Source organism: Echinops telfairi, unplaced genomic scaffold (assembly GCF_000313985.2).
Source record: "Echinops telfairi isolate 266 unplaced genomic scaffold, ASM31398v2 ScPeMD7_15;HRSCAF=58, whole genome shotgun sequence".
NCBI classification, from domain to species: Eukaryota; Metazoa; Chordata; class Mammalia; order Afrosoricida; family Tenrecidae; genus Echinops; species Echinops telfairi.
In genome coordinates, this window is record NW_022103912.1 from 3,014,740 (window position 1) to 3,033,181 (window position 18,442).

The following is an 18,442-nucleotide window of genomic DNA, read 5'->3' on the forward strand; positions in this document are numbered from 1 at the left end:
TGCTATTCCATAATAAGGTAATATCATTCTGACACACACAATGACATGAATGAATCCCGCAGAAATAATGCTGACAAAAACAGACACAAACATATGCGTACGTGTGATTCCATTTATGTGAAGTGGAAATATTCTGAGCAACAGAAATGTCCTATAGCTCAACTCGGGTCTGAGTGACCCTGGTATATGCTGCTGTTGCTCCGCGCCATTGAGTCTGTTTACACTCATAGTGATCCCATGTACAGATACCAGTCCTACTTGTGGAAAGGGAAAAGCGTGTGCTGATGAAGATCATTGACTAGATCCTTCAGTGTGGATCACACTGACATAGGAAGCAACCCCAAGCCCTCGCAACAGGCCCCTTAATGACATCATGATAGAGAAAATTGTATAGTTGTCAAGGAATTAATTTTGCATGGATCTACAATCAAGGCCCATGGAAGCAGCAGTCAAGTAATCAAATGACTAGTGCATTGGACGAACCTGCTAAAAGACATCCTGACTGGTGTCCATGAGCCAGGCACCATCCTTTCTAGGGGCATGTATTTTTTTTTAACATTGAGATTATTCATTTGGTGATTCTTTTTTTTTTTTTTTTGCTTTTACATATTTTAATTTATTTTTTTATTTAATCATTTTATTGGGGGCTCGTACAACTCTTATCACAATCCATCCATCCATCCATTGTGTCAAGCATATTTGTACCTTTGTTGCCATCATCATTCCCAAACATTTGCTTTCTACTTGACCCCTTGGTATCATCAGATCCTCATTTTTCCCCTTCCTCCCCGCTCCCCCCTCTCTGACGAACTCTTGATGATTTATAAATTATTATTATTTTGTCATATCTTACATTGTCTGACATCTCCCTTCACCCACTTTTCTGTTGTCCATCACCCAGGGAGGAGGTCATATGTAGCTCCTTGCAATCGGTTCCCCCTTTCCAACCCACCCTTCCAGTATCACCACTCTCAGCACTGGTCCTGAAGGGATCATCTGTCCTGGATTCCCTGTGTTTCCAGTTCCTATCTGTACCAGTGTACATCCTCTGGTCTAGCCGGATTTGTAAGGTAGAATTGGGATCATGGTAGTGGGGGGGTAGGAGGGGGCAGGGAAGAGGAAGCATTTAGGAACTAGAAGAAAGTTATATGTTTCATCATTGCTACACTGCACCCTGACTGGCTCATCTCCTCCCTGCCACCCTTCTGTAAGGGGATGTCCAATTGCCTACAGATGGGTCTTGGGTCCCCAGTCTGCACTCCCCCTCATTTACAATGATTTGATTTTTTGTTCTTTGAAGCCTGATACCTGATCCCTTTCACACCTCGTGATCACACAAGCTGGTGATTCTTCCTTGTGGGCTTTGTTGTTAATGAGCTAGATGGCCGCTTGTTTACCTTCAAGCCTTTAAGACCCCAGATGCTACATCTTTTGATAGCCGAGCACCATCAGCTTCCTTCATCACTTTTGCTTATGCACCCATTTGTCTTCAGTGATTGTATCATATCGGGAAGGTATCACGATAAGTTTATACAGCAAGAAGGAATATAACAGCTAATTAATCCACACAACAGTACAGAAGGTTCAGTTCAATTCACTTTTGTGGAACAGATAATATACTGGAAATCCTTCGACTCACGTGGGGTCCAAGGTCAAGGAAGCAGACCTCAGAGTCTTCCCTCAGACAGCAGACAGCAGGGTGGGTCAGTAACAGTCACTAGTAGCTCAGGAGCTTAGCCAAGCAGGCCTGGATGGGATATGGAACTCAAGCAATGCAAGGCAACAAGATCCACCAACCTCAAGCTCAAGCGATGTATGCACCAGCAGAGTAGCGAAGCAGGTCTTGAAGGAGCCTCGAGCTCTAGCGACAAGTTCCACAATTTATGATCCACAGGTTGGTTTGGCCCACAGGTAGTGTAGCACACAGGTTGAAGCAGAGAACTAGCTAAAGCAGCAGCACACTGGTCCAATCACCAGAGCGCACAAGAGAGAAGGGCGGGTCTTACAGAGCCATTTATCTCTTTGCTCTCTAATCAAACAGCAACATGATTAATACCATATGTTCCTATTGACCAGGTTGGCACAATAAACCTAACTATCACAATATTCTATGGGCAAAATATTGAATGATGCAGGGAGAATTAAATGCTGATAAGAGGAATACATAGTCACTGTATGAAAAAAATATCAGTTGATGTTCAACCATTTTAAGAGGTAGCGTATGATCCAGAACTGATGGTCCTGAAGAAAGAAGTCCAAGCTGCACTGAAGGGATTAGCAAAAAACAAGCCTCCAAGAATTGATTGAATATTAATTGAAACGTTTCAATAAACTGATGCAGTATTTGGCCAACCAACTGGACAAGATCCATAGTTGTGCCCATTCCAAAGAAAAGTGACCTGACAGAATGAAGAAATGATTAAACAATATCATTAGCAAGTAAAATGCTGCTGAAATTTATTCAAAAACAAATGTAGCAGTACATTGACAGGGAGCTTCCAGAAATTCAAGCTGAATTCATAAGAGGATGCGAAACCGGGGCTATCATTGCTAATGTCTGATGGATCTTGGCTGAAAGTACAGAACAAGAGAAAGATATTTACTTGTGCTCTACTGACTATGCAAAAGCATTCGACTGTGTGGATCATAGCAAACTATGGGTAGCAGGGTGAGAAATGGAAATTCTAGAATGCTTAATTATGCTCATGGGGAACCTGTGCATAGACCAAGAGACAGCCGAACAGAACATGGGGATACTCTTTGGTTTGAAAATCAGGAAGGTATGTTTCAGGGTTTTATCCTTTAGTTATACTTATGCAATCTGTTTGCTGAACAAATAATCCAAGGAAATAGAATCTATGAAGAAGTTGACATCAGGATTAGAGGAGAACTGATTAACCCGCAAAACGGAGATGGTGCATGCTTGCTGAAAGCCAAGAGGATTCAAAGTACTTGCTGATGAAGATCAAAGACGATAGCCTTTGTGGATTACAACTCAATGTAAAGAAATAAAGGATTATCACAACGAGACTAATAGATCACATCATGGAAACGTGAGAAAGAAATGAACTTGTCATAGATGGCACTTTACTTGGGTCCACAATCAAGGCTGATGGAAGCAGCAATCAAGAAATCTAATGACATATTGCATTGGGCAAACCTGCTGCACAAGACCTCTTTAAACACTTTAAAGTGTTTAAAGAGGTCTAAGGTGTGTCTGATCCAAGCCCTAATATTTTCAATTGTCTCGTATGCACGTGAAAGCTGAACACTGAATAAAGGTTTGATGCATTCGAATTGTAGTGCTAGCGATGAATATTGAAATTTCCAGGGACAGCTAACAGAACCAAGACCAAACCTGTGTTGGAAAAGCACAGCCCAATGCTTCTTGAAAGTGAGGATAGTCAAACTTCATGTCATGAGCTTTACACACGTTATCAGGAGAGATCAGAGACCGAAAAAGGGCATCGTGCTTAGTGACGCAAAAGGTCAATGACGAAGAGGAGAGCTCTTGACGCTCTTAACTGACTCAGACGGTGTGACGATGGACTCAGACACTGCAATTTGACTGGACAGTATTTCTTTTGGCTATAGTTAGGGTCACTCTGAGTTGGAGCAAATTCAATATCATCTAACAACAGTCAAAATATAGAACAGTCAATATCACATATTGACAATATATGATATTTGAGAAAAGAATCGTATTTTCAGCTTTTTAACAAATGTGCTGGAAAGCTGGAAATCCCCATGTAAAAAAAAGTAAAACAGTCCATATCTGACACCATATATAAAATTTTATTTGTATTGAATCATAAGCCTAAATGTGGTAGCTAAAACTATAAAAATTCTAGAAGAAAATATATGGGAAGAGACTTGGGCTTGTGGGTAAGGAGATGTTTTATGTTTTTCGGTAAAACACAAAAGCACACGAATGATAACAAATGATTAATAAATTAGACTTCATGAAAATTTAAAAATGTATCTTCTTCAAAGGACACAATCAAGGAAATGAAAAGATGTCATTGACTCTGGGGGAAATATTCCCAAGATATAGATCTGATTAGGAAAAACACATAGCCAAAATGATTTTTTTAATTCTTACAACTTATTAAGACAACCCATTTTTTAAAGGGCAAATTATTTGCATAGTCTTTAATCAAAGAAGATACCAAGTGGTCAATAAACACATGAGAAGAGATTTAATATCAATAGTCAACAGGAAAATTAAAACCCTAATAAGATATTACTACACATTTCTAGAATTGGCTAAAATTAAAAAGACAGGTGAGATGAAGCACATACTCAGAGAGAATGTGGATGAATTGGAACACTGCTAGTGCAAAGAACATGAAATTGTACAATTGGTTTGGAGACGTTTGGCGATTTCTTAGTTAAATATACACTTATCATACGACTCAAAAAAGCTCACTCTTCAGTATTTATGGTTCCCAAGTGAAAATGTGCTTTCACGTAAAAACTGTACGTAAATGTTGCTAAAACCCCAAAACCAAACCCACTGCCATTTGTAAAAGTGAAACTGAGGTACAGGAAGACAGACATAATGACAGGACAAGGGAGAGCAGACACAGAAATAGCTTTATTGGGGGGCGGGGGGGTGGGGGAGCTCCCGGACAGACGACCTAGGCCAACAGATCAGGGAAGTGTGCTCAGCAGCTGGGGGCGAGGATTTTTAAAGGGGTGGTGAGGAATGTATGGCAATTATGGCAATTAGCATATGGGGTCTGGAAACTCCAAGAATTGCTTGTCAACTCCTTGCGGCTTGAACCTGAACATCTGGCTTGAACCCAGAACATCGGGTTTCAGTGGTTATCATATCCAGTGCTGTCTGCTGCTGACCTTTTGGATGTGCAGGGAAAGATGCAGGGCCGGGACCTGCTTCAGCTTAGTCCAAACAGGGCTGCCTAGTTCAGACCCGGCCCAAACACCATTGAGTGAATTCAGACTCATAGTGACCCTAGATGGGGTTTCTGAAACTGTGTGTGTGTGTCTGTGTATGTTAAACCACCAACCTCATGGTTACCCAACTGCACCATCAGATCCCTTCTGAAACTCAAAGAATATTTTAAAACATCCTGGTTTGAATCCTGGAGGGTGCCAAAACTGCCGTTTTGATGTTGTGAAGGGCACAGAGTTTGGGGGGAAAAGGTTAGAGAGATGGAAACATGACCATCAGAAGTATATATCTTACACGTCCGACGTCTCCCTTCACCCACTTTTCTGTTGTCCATCCCCCAGGGAGGAGGTTCTATGTAGATCCTTGCAATTGGTTCCCCCTTTCCACCCCACCCTCCTTCCACCCTCCCGGTATCACCCCTCTCAGCACTGGTCCTGAAAGGATCATCTGTCCTGGATTCCCTGTGTTTCCAGTTCCTAGCTGTACCAGTGTACATCCTCTGGTCCAGCCAGATTTGTAAGGTAGAATTGGAATCATGATAATGGGGGGAGGAAGCATTTAAGAATTAGAGAAGAGTTGTATGTTTCATTGTTGCTACCCTGCACCCTCACTGGCTCGTCTCCTCCCCACGACCCTTCAGTAAGGGGTTGTCCAGTTGCCTGCAGATGGGTTTTGGGTCTCCACTCTGTACTCACCCTCATTTACAATGATATGATTTTTTGTTATTTGATGCCTGATACCCGATCCCTTCAACACCTCATGGTCACACAGGCTGGTATGCTTCTTCCATGTGGACTTTGTTGCTTCTGAGCTAGATGGCCACTTGTTTATCTTCAAGCTTTTAAGACCCCAGACACTATATCTTTTGATAGCCGGGCACCATCAGCTTTCTTCACCACATTTGATTATGCACACATTTGTCTTCAGTGATCATATTGGGAAGGTGGGCACCCACTGATATGATTTTTTGTTCTTTGATGTCTGGGGTTCATTAGGAAAGGGGGAGTGGGAAGGGATTGGGGAAAATAAGGAACTGATATTAAGGGCTCAAGTAGAAAGCAAATGTTTTGAGAATAATGATGGCAACAAATGTACAAATGTGCTTGGCACAATGGATGGATGTATGGATTGTGATAAGAATTTTACGAGCCCCAATAAAATTATTTTTTTAAGGAAATGTCAAGACATGATATAGTCACATTTTGATGTCTTTGTTTAATAAAAGTTTCCATAGCATTATACCAATATTTTTTACTTTCTCTCATATAAAAGAAATAATCTAAAAAAAAACTATAAGGAAACGAGATGCAAAAAATACACAGTGTATGATGCCATTTATATCTGAAACTCTAGAAAAAGCAGAACTCTAGGGACAAAAAGCAAATCAGTGATCATCGGGGACCAGTGGCAGGGAAGGGCGATTGTAGGGATTCAGGAGGGATGTTTTTGGAGCAAGAGAACTAGCCTATGTCTTGTAGATAGTAGTGGCTACACAACCATCTGCATTGATCAAACTTATCACATTGTGCAGTTACAACTGGCATATATTATTGCAAACATATTATGCCTTAGTGGCGCTGATTTGTTTAAAAGAAGGGAAATTCAGTGTCAATCAGAAACTCCACTCCTAGGTTTGTAGTCAACATAAGGATTTGCGTGTGTGCACCAAAACGCAGGTTTAAGGATGTTCATGATTTGCTCCAAACTGGAAACAACAGTAAAGCGATGAATTGTGATATATTATACAATGTGCTACTATTCAACAGTAACTGAGAAGGCCAAACGACAAGTACATAATGATTAAAACCACAGACATAAGGTTGAACCAAGGAAGTCACGCGAGAAGAGTACGTGTGATCTGGTTGCATATGTAAGAACTTCAGAAACAGAACATTAATCTATGGGGATTCGAGTCAGGGTGGTGGCCACTGCTGTGTGAAGGCGAGAAGAGAAAGGTGTCTTTGCTCTCTAGGGCGGCTGTAGCGGGAACACCGTAAGTGGATGACTTTAGCACGCCAAGTTCTTCTCCCAGTTTAGGAAGCCAGAAGTTCGCGGCACCAGCTCTGCCCTAGAACAGACTTTCCTGAGTGGCTCTGAGGGTAAATGCGTGTCTCTTACCTTCTCGCTTCCTGATTGAGCTTCTTGTGGTACAGCATCTGCCCCCTCGTCTACTTGCTTGCTTCTTATTGTATCTGCCCTTTGGCCATCTCCAAAGAGATTAAGACATCCCCCACACTAATACTTCCTCATGAACATAACATAAACCCATTCCAAATGGAATTATACTCACTAACCCAAACCAAAACAATACAAAAACCCTATTGCCATTGAGCCAAATTCCCACCCACAGCCACCCTGTTGGCAGAGTGGAACTGCCCCATAGGGTTTCCAAGGCTGTACATCTTTACTGGAGCAGACAGCTACATGTCTCTGCTGTGATAGCCTCTAGGTTCAGGGGCGAAAAATTACAACACTAAAAAAAAAATCCAGACTGAAATGATTGTTGCAGATTCCAAATTGTTGCAGTTAGTTTAAAAATTAACACCCCATCATTTGATCTCCCTTATAATCCATTTAAATTTGTTTGAGTTCTTAAGATTTTCTGCTCTCTTTTCACTTGAGATTTTTATTTATTTTACTTTGTTATTCTTGTTAACTTTTTCTTTTTTTAAGAAATCATTTTATTGGGAGCTCTTACAGCTCTTATAACAGTCCCTACATCAATTGCATCAAGCATATTTGTACATAAGTTGCCACCATCATTTCCAAAACATTTTCTTTCTACTTGAGCCCTTGGTATCGGCTCCTCTTTTCTCCCCTCCCTCCCCCACCCTCTCACTCTCATGAACCTTTGACAATTTGTAAATTATTTTAATTTTAATATTTTACACCATCCACTGTCTCTCTTCATCCACGTTTCTGGTGTCCAGTGCAACGAGCCCTGAGGACAATATTCCTGCTCAGAGCAGCCAATGCACGGAGAAGATCACAGGGCCGAGGCCCCATTAGGATACCCGACGACGTCCCTCACTGACACACAGGGCTGAGGGGGACAGCACTGGGGACACAGTGGGGGAGATGTGCCCCATACGACCCCACCGCACTGGGGTCAAACACTAAGGGTGTATTTGTTTGTTTTTAGTGTTTTTCTATGTATGAAATCCAGGCTAGGTAAATCAGAGACAGTAACTAGATTAATGGCTCCTGGGAGGGTATGGCAGGGAGGTTGGGGAGAAATGAGGAGCTCATAATGATGAGTACAAAGATGAAGAAAATATTCTAAAATGAATTGAACAACTATTCTTGATATATCGAACGATTGAACGGAATGATATGCAAACTATATGCCAATAAAACTGTTGAACAATCTCATGAAAAGCTATCTAAGATACATTTCTTGGTCTCTCCGTGTTTGCAGGAAAGAAGAGTGAAGAAAACTGAAGATACATGGAAACAAATAATCCAATAAACCACGTGAACATCAGTGTCCACGATCCTAAGATCAGAAGAACTAGATGAGGCCCAGATACCAACTCTGAAAGGAATCAGATTATGTCCTAGATAGAGTGGGAGAAAAATATAGAGTAAAACCCCAAACCATTAAAAATAAACAGGCTTACTGGTCAGATAGAGACTGCTGGAACCCCCGAAATTATGGTCCTTTGTCACTGAGATAGTTTATTGTGCCAGCCTGGCTGATAAACGCAGGTGGGATTGACTAAAGGGCAGAGAAATAAATGGCTTGGTGAGCCTTGCCTTTCTTGTCTCTCGCTCTGTGATCATCGGACCAGTGTGCGGCTGCCTTGCTTGTTCTGTGCCTCAATTTAAAGGCTACACTGCCTGTGGGATGCCTAGCCTGTGGACTGTGTTGCTGTAAGTTGAGGTCCCTTTAAGATTTCTCTGGAGCTGGGGACTGGCGATTGGTGACCTGCCTTGTGATTGGTTGCTGTGCTGACATAGCCTAGCTCTCTCTACAAATAGAGGAAGATCTGGCATCAGACTAGACTTGAAGGACTGCTAGTCTCTCAACTTTCTCTCACGGACACTAAGCCATTTGTAATGCTTTCTAATTTAACTGTTTATTTCTTGTATTGTATATTTATCTGTATATGATTTAACAGTTCATTTCTCATTATATATCTAATTATCTTTATAAATAAATATATTAAATTATCAGGAATTTGCTTTTATCTCTCTAGAGAACCCTGTCTAACACAGTCACCCTTCGGATTTGGAACTGAATTGATCACCGTCAGGTTAATTTTCAGCCAAACAATAAACAAGTCTATAAAGGAGCAGTAACATTAGAGAGGTGCACACACCTCAGAATAATCAACGGGGATCTAACAGGCAGCATCTACACAAGGCCCAAGTTCAAAAGGGTTGGGAAAGAAGGAGGACTAGAAACAGGAACCAAAGAGAGGAAATAGAGGGAGTGCAGTTATATTGTGGGGATTTCAACCGATGTTGGAAAGCCAGCAAAGATACACACGTGGTCATCGAGACCATGCAAAGCTGCTCAACATCATGAGTCACTAGGGAAATGCACACCAAAGCCGCCACCATGTATTGCTTCACCCCACTGAAATAGCTGTTGTTGTTGTTGTTTATTTTTCAAGCACCAAATGGAAAGTAGTAGGCGTTGGCAAGGATGCAAAACAACTAAAACCCTCAGGTAGTGCTAGTTGGATTAGAAAATGGTGCAATCCCTTTGGAAAACCATTTGGTAGTTCCTACACAGCTAAACATACAACTGCCATCTGACTTAGCAATTCATCTCTTAAGTAGAGAGCCAAAGACTTAAAGCAGCACTGCAAACAGATACTAGAACACCGATGCTCATTGCAGCACTATTCACAATAGACAAATTTAGGACAGTCTAAATATTCACCAACAGATCGATGGACAAACAAAATATGGCACTTTCACTCAATGAAATACTAACCCTCCATAAAGGGAAATTAAATTCTGGTATGTGGTACAACTTGGATGAACCTTGACATTATTCCACTAAGTGAAATAAGTTAGACCGAAAAATGACAAATTATGTATGCTTCTGCTTGTGTGAAATGCGAGTCAGAGCTACCCTCTGTACAACAGAATGAGACACTGTCCCATCCTCACAATCGTTACTGTTATCGCAGCCACTGTGTCAATCCATCTCCTTGAGGGTCTGGGAGGGTCTTCCTCTTGTTCACTGTCCTTTTACTTTGCCAAGCATGATGTCCTTCTCCAGGGACTGGTCTCTCCTGACGTGTCTAAAATGCCTGAGCGGAAGCCTCTCCGTCCTCGCTTTCTCAGGAACACCCAGGCTGTTCTTCCTCTCAGATGTGTTTGCTCTTGCTGCTCCACGGTACCTTCAGTATTCTTCGCCAGCACCGCAATTCAAATGCATCAGTTCTTCAGCCTTCCTTATTCAACGTCCAGCTTTCACACCCATGATAAGGCAATTAACAATACCACTCCTTGGTCCTCAGAGTGGCATCCTTGCTCTTCAACACTTGGCCTTGCGCAGCAGATTTGCCCCAGGCAGTACATCATTTGCTTTCCTCGCTGCAGCTTCCATGATCATTGATGGTGAGACCAAGAGAAATGCCTCGACACCTTCAATCTTTTCTCTTTTTAGTATGAGGTCACCTCTTGGTCCAGTGGTGAGCATTTGGGTCTCCTTGGCATGGAGCTGTAATCTACCCTGAAGGCTCCAATCCTTGATCTTCATCAGCAAGTGCTTCAAGTCCTCTTCAATTTCAGCAAGCCGCATCCTGTCATGTACATAGCTCAGATTGTTCATAAGGCTTCCTTGGGATGCCTCATTCTTCCTCCTATAGTCAGTTTCTTCATACCACCACTTGTCTGTCCATTTGTCATGACAGACAAGTAGTGGTATGAGTGTTACTGTGATGCTGGAAGCTGTGTCATTGGTATTTCAAATGCCAGCAGGGTCATTTAAGAGAAGGAATAGCCTGTCCACGGTGAAGAATTTGCCACTGAAAGCCTTAACAGTAATAGAGCATTGTCAGATGCTGAAAACCTCATGAAATATCTAGAATAACGAATTCTACCTTGCAAGTCTGGCTAGACCAGAGGATGTACACTGGTACAGATAGGAACTGGAAATACAGGGAACCCAGGGCGGATGAGCCCTACAGGACCAGTGGTGGGAGTGGCGATACAGGGAGGGTAGAGGGAAAGTGGGTAGCAAAGAGGGAACCGATTACAAGGAACTATATGTGACCTCCTCCCTGGGAGACGGACAAAAGAAAAGTGGGTGAAGGGAGACGTCGGACAATGTAAGATATGACAAAATAACAATTTATAAATTATCAAGGGCTCATGAGGGAGGGGGGAGCGGGGAGAGAGGGGAAAAATGAGGACCTAATGCCGGGGCTTAAGTGGAGAGGAAATGTTTTGAGAATGATGAGGGCAATGAATGTACAACTGTGCTTTACACAATTGATGTATGTATGGAATGTGATAAGAGTTGTATGAGCACCTAGAAAAATGATTTATAAAAAAAAGAAAATGTATCAAGACCAAATTTCATTAACATCTGCCAGGAAAAGGAGAAGGTCCCTAGGTAGTGCTACCAGTTTGCTTTCTGTCACTAAAATCTGAAGGTTCAGACTTTATGGACCCAAATGTGCTGCAGAAGAAAGGTCTGGCAGTCTGTTTGCATACAGATTACAGCAGCAAAGCCCTATCAGGAAATTCTACTCTGTAATAGAGGAGGTCACCATGAGTCCATGGCAAAATGTTTCATTTGGGATTTAGAAGGAGCGGTAGAAAAAAGGAATAATTGCATAAGGGGCACTTAGTTTCTATTGAAAGTACAGGGGAAATTTGAAAACCAATCCTGGTAGTCATTGTACAACATGATGAACGTAGCTGATGTCGTACACTGAGACAGACAAGTGAAAGCATTGATAGAGCAAGGGTTTTATTACATGTTATTACAAAAAATATGAAATATTAACATTTTTTAAATTGCATACTTCCCTCCACACATATTCTATCATTTGTCGCCAATTCCAGATGTGCTGATCGCTTGCAGGTGGAAGGCAGGACTTGACCTTCTTAAAAGAAAACATCGGGGATCTTGCTAGCTTGGGTAGAGGAACATGCCTTAACCTAGAGAGAAAAGGCGATGGCCATAAGAAGTAAGATTAATCAGCCTTAATGACAATGAAGATTTCGGTGCCTTAAAATCCTCTGAAAGAAAGCAAAAAGAGAAGCCACAACCTGGGAAAAAAATACTGACAACACCTTTATCCGGTAAGAGTGATGTTCTCTCTCTTTTTTTATTATCGTTTGATTAGAGGCTCATACGACTCTTATCACAATCCACACATACATCAATTGTGTAAAGCACATTTGTACACTCATTGCCCTCATCATCCTCAAAACATTTCCTCTCCACCTAAGCTCCTGGCATCCGCTCCTCATTTTTCCCCGCCTCCATGAACTCTTGATAATTTATACATTATTATTTTGTCATATCTTGCCCTGTCCGACGTCTCCCCTCACCCACTAAGTGTGATGTTCAAGATGTGTAAAGAGCTCTGACTAACGCCTATGGGAGGATAAAACAATAATAAACAGAAAAATGAGCAAAGGCCATGGATAGGCCTTTACCGGAAGCGGAAACCTAGTAAATGACTCCAGTTCGGGAAGGATGCACTCCCTGCCGCCAAGTCCATTCTGACTCACAGCAACCCCAGACGACAGCGCGGAGCGTCGGTGAGTCTGCCAGATGCTCGCTCCTGATGAGCGTAGAAAGCGCTGTCTTTCTCCCACGGCGTGGCCAGTGGTCTCAAGCTGTTCCCCACCGTGGCACCAAATAAACGCCAAGTAAATCACCATTTACACCCATTTCCTTAAAAAAGAAAAGAAAAACACCACTGTCATCTAGCCAGGGAGCCCTAGTGGCGCAGTGGTTGTGTGTTGGGCTGATAATCGCAGGCTCAGAAGTTCAAAACCACCAGAGAGTTACAGTCTCCGAAACCCACAGGGGCAGTTCTCCTCCTGTAAGGTCACTATGGATTGGCGGTGACTCCGAGGATGAGTTTGGTGTTTGGGTTGGCCCTCTGGTCAGTTCTCCCTCACAGTGACCTTCTACAGGGTCTCTGAGACGGTCAATCTTTACCAGAGCACACTACTTCATCTTCAAGACCCACAGGCCTTGAGTTAACAGCCCAATGATAAGGGACCTTGACATTAATGCATTTTGGATGAGTGTATATGCAACCCATTCCTTTAGGGAAATAAATTGACGTTTGCCTTATTGAGCTTTGAATACTTGTGACTAGGGTCTTCCACTTCTACCTATGGTAGAGCAGGGGTTAGCAAGCTGTGGCCCTGGGGTGCATTTTTGTAAATGGAATTACACTACAACTCAGACACACTCATCCATTTATCTACGAGTATTGTCCACAGCTGATTTTGTCCAGCACCTGTAGAGTTGAGTAGTTATGACAGAGACCAGATGGTCCACAAGCCTAAAATATGTACAGTCTAGTGTTTTCCAAGTGCACCCTGGTTGCACAGTGGTGACAATTGGGCTGTTAACTTCAAGATCAGTGGTTTGCGACGACCAGCCCAAACTCGGAAACTCACTGGGCAGTTCTGCCCTGTCCTACAGAGTCACTAGGAGTCAGAATCGACTGGATGGCATTGAGTTTTATTTTTGTTTGTTTATTTCTCTGGTGTTTTACAAAATTTGCCAACCCTGCTCAAGAGGCTTTATTTTAGAAACATTTTCTTTTTAGTTTTAACTTTTTTAGTAAAACCTTTAACATTTCTAATAGACTTCGCTTTTCAGAACAGTTTTAGATTGATAGAAAATTTGAATATATACAGAGTTCCCATATGCTTTCTCACCTACTAGGCTATGATTACTATCTAATTAGTAAGTATTAATAATAATTAATCATGATAAATAAATATAAATGTATTCATGAGATAAAATCATATAAATTATAAATAATAATTAATAATACCCAATTGATCATTAATAAATACTGAACCAAGATTGACATATTGGTGTCAACTAAATTTGATAGTTGGTTCCATTTCTCGGTCTTTACCTACCATCTTGGTCTGTCCTAGGGTCTCACCCATGATATCACTTTGAGTTTACTCGTGAGGCCCCTTAGGCTCCTCTGCTCAGAAAGGGTGGTCCCTGGACGTTCCTTGTCTCCTTATTGGATTACCATTGTGGTGGATTGAAGAATCAAAACTTGTATGCACCCCAAAACTCAGAATGTGATACTATTTGCAAAAAAGGGTCATTCGGATGTAATTAAGAATGGATATCAAGAAGGCATCATTCTGCAGTTAGGGTGGGCCCTAAATCATCCAAGAAAAGAGAGATTGCACACAGAGAAACACGGAGAAGACCACAGGAACCAGGGGCAGAGATTGGAGTTTTGCTATCCTAAGTCCACACACACCAGGATCCACAGAAAGTGGGAGGGACAAAGAAGGATCTCACCTCGAGCCTTTGGAGGGAACACGGTCCTTCCTGTGAGCCCCTTCAATCCAGGATTTCGCCCTTCAGAAATGGAACCAACTATCAAATTTAGTTGACACCAACATTTATATTTATTTATCATGATTAATTATTATTAATACTTACTAATTAGATAGTAATCGTTTTGCTATATGCAGGGTAACTACAAATTGTCCTCAACTCCAAGGTACCTCATAGCCACAAATAGATTTCTATATGTAAGGAACCACATGTGTATTAAGCTAAGCATGTTTTTATACTATGATCTCTAACTCTAACCTATCCCCAGAGAGCCTAGCTTCTTCCCCTACTCAACTCCATTTCCCATTCCGACAGTGAGAAATCTGGCTCCTGTTATCACCATCCACTCATTTCGTTATTCACGTCTAGTCCATATGTATAGCAGTATTGAATTTCTAACCTATAATGCTATAGAAAATAATTCTATCAACTGGAGTACTGTACTATGCACCATTCTGTTGCCCCCAGCTTTAGTAAAGTTCAAAGTTCCTGAGATCAGACCTTTCCCCATCCAATTGTTTCATACATTTCTATGCAGGTGGGTTCCCTAGTCACAGTCTGCATGCCTTCCTTGGGCCTCCAACTTCCTAAATGGCTTCTAAATTTCAAATCTATTGAGGGTGACTTTATGCTCTAAAGTTCTATGAGTTTTAACAAGTAACTAGTCATGCATCAACACTACAGTATTACACAGAATAGCTTCACAGCTGCTCCCTGTCCCCTGAGATTCACCTATTCATGCTTCCTTTCACTCCTCCCCATGTCAAAATCCCTGTAGCCCCTGATAGACGTCTTCTAAAAACATTTAAACCCAGGTTCACAGGAACAGAAACTGAAAGCAACCAGAATGTCCATAGATAGTTGGATGGGTAAATAAATTGGGGCATATTCAAATAATGAAATGGTACACAGGTGTGACCATGACTCAATCCCAACCATAGGCAACATGGATACATCTTAGAAAAGTAATATTAAGGGGGAAAGTTTGTTCAAACTCAAGTTGAACTAAACAAGTATTAAAACTATATTGAAAAATTACAGAAAGAGGAAGACATCCTTTGGAGTGGTTACTCTGGTCAGGAGCCCTAGTGGTTCAGACCTAAGGTGCCTGCCTGCTAACCACAAGGTCAGTGGTTTGACCTTCATGCCCCTTCATGAGAAGAGAATAGCAAAGTCAGCTTCCAGAAATGTTACAATCTCCGACACCCTGTGGGGCAATCTACTGGGTCTTCCAGGGCAGCTATGAGTTGGAATTGACTCTATGCCAAAAGGGTTGAATTTTTGATTGTTTGGGTCATAGATGGGGGAGTGGGATGGGGAAGAAATGAAGGCCAGACTCACTGCCATGGAGTTGATTCTGACTCATGGTGACCCTACAGAGCAAAGCAAACTGCCCCTGTGGGCTGCTGAGACTGTAACTCTTCCCATGAGCAGAAAATCTCATCTTTCTCCTATAGAACAGCTGGTGGTTTCAAAGTGCTGACCTTGCAGTATGCAAACCCATGTGTACCCACTATGCCACCAAGGTGTCTATGCAATTGACATACCCTATATACTTGAGTATAAGCTGACCCGAATATAAGCTGGGGCACCTAATTTCACCACAAAAACAGGGGAAACTTATTGACTCAAGTATAAGCCCAGGGTGGGAAATGCAGCAGTTACTGGTAAATTTCAAAATAAAAATAGATACCAATAAAATTACATTAATTGAGGCATCAGTAGGTTAAATGTTTTTGAATATTTATTTCAAAGAAAAACAGTGAACTAGCTCTGAAATTGGAAAAGAGGGTCAACAAAAATAATATGGTCTCAACAATAACTTTAAAAGTACAAAAACCTTAGCTCAATCAGCAACCAAGCAAAAATACAAGAGTTAAAGTCCTTCAAAACTGGATTCCTCCTCCTCATCTGTCTGTCTAAACGGAGCTTCAGCTTTAGCTGGGGTGAGGTGATCAGCATAGACACTGTCTCATCACTGAGTTCACAGTCTTCACCATCACTGCTGTCCTTCTCATACAAAGCGCTGTCTTCACTGCCTTTCACAGCATTACTGAGGCCGCGTTTCTTGAAGGCGCGTTGCACCATGTCCTCTGGAATCCCTTCCGATGCATCACGAACCCACTCTGCTATCAAGTCTATGTCGGGCTTCATCAGGTTTCCAACTTTTGCCAGTCGGGCTTGACCAGATGACAGCCATTCATGCCACATACATCTTCCACACACGGTCTTTGAAAGTTTATTTAAACACACAGCTAGGGGCTGCAATACAGATGTAAGGCCACATGGAATTACGGCCAAAGTAACTTGAGAAAACGTTGCCAATTTTTTATGTCATCAGAGGGGGGGGCTCTGAACATATCCCAAAGTAGCAATGATAATTTTTTTCTTTAAGGCTGCTCCTGGTCATCCCTTCCAAATTTCTGCCAGCCATTTTTTTATCCCGTCTTCATCCATCCAGCCTTTAACATGTTCGCACACTGTAATTCGTGGTGGGAATTGGACCTTCTTAGGCTAGGCCCTTTCTTTTAAAACGAATGACAGGTCGCAGCTTAGTTGCATTAGCCAAACATGACAACACAACTGTGATTTTTTTTTCATTTCCTGTGGTTTTGAGTAAAATAGTTTTGTCTCCCAATCTTTCCAAAGTTCTGTTGCTTGGAACAGAAATAGGTGTTTCATCTGTATTCCCAATATCTCCCAGGTCATAGTTATGGAGCCTTCTTTGTTTTATGATCAATGAATGGAATGACATCACTTTTTCATCAAGGTTGTGTTAGTCTGGGTACTTAGGAGAAACAAATCCACAGCAACTCCTGTATAAGAGAGAGTTTTATGTAAAGAAAATGTGCATCACGAAAATATCCCAATCCAATGCTGCCCAAGCCCACAAGTCCAACATTAACCCATTAACCCAACACCAGTCCACAAAGTCCTCCACCTCACAAAACAGAGGTGATGAAGCCGACTGCAGGAGGAAAGCTCAGTCAGTGAACGAACAAGCATCTCTCCACTAGCAGGGGTCTCCACACGGCTGCTCCAGCACCCAGGGCTGCATCAGGATAGGTCCATGTAGCTTCTCCTTGGGGATGTCTTGTAGGAGTCTTGCAAGCTGAAGCAGGGAACTGCTAAGGCAGCTGCACTCTGGTGTGACCATCACAAAGCTAGAGACCCAAGAACTAGAAAGGCGAGGCTCACCACCCATTTATCCCTCCGCCTTTCAATTAGCCCCACATGTGATTATCGGCCAGGCTGGCACAATTAACTAACTCAAAGGTCATGGGTGTTTCATCCATATTCCCAATATCTCCCAGGTCATAGTTATGGGTCCTTCTTTGTTTTATGATGAATGAATGGAATGACATCACTTTTTCTTCAAGGTCTTTTGACAACTTCTGTGAAATCTTTGTTCTTTGCTGCAAATGTAGGACAAACCGATTCATGAAGCAGGTACTTTTAATGTGTTGTCTTTAGCCACTTGAAGAGCACATAAGCGAATTCCCATGCGTGTTACGCAGTAACCATTTTGACGACGCTCCATAACCCATTTATGCAATTCAGTCTCTAGAGCCCCATATGAAGTCATTGAACCACGTCGAGCTTTTTTGGCCTTTGGAATCTTTTCCAAGTCAGCTTTCATTTTCCATGACTCCCTCACTTGTTTTACATCAACACAAGATTCTCTACTTGTAATACTGTTTATTGCCTTCTTCTGCTCTTGACACACCTTAAGTTTGAAACCAACTTTGTATGACCTGAGTTTTTGTTTTGGTCCAGGATTAAAAGTATTGGGATCCATTTCTAACAAGATTTTTTTAAAAGACTTTTAAAAAGAATGCCATACCATAGCAATTGAATTCTCAAAGTATGCCGTAAGCCCTACTCCAAAAATAACCCCTTATAAGAGGTCAATTTACAGTAAAAACGGTGGTCTCAAGGCAACTAGTGGTATACATATAATCAAGTAAAATCAATTGGCAATAAAATGCAGCAAGACG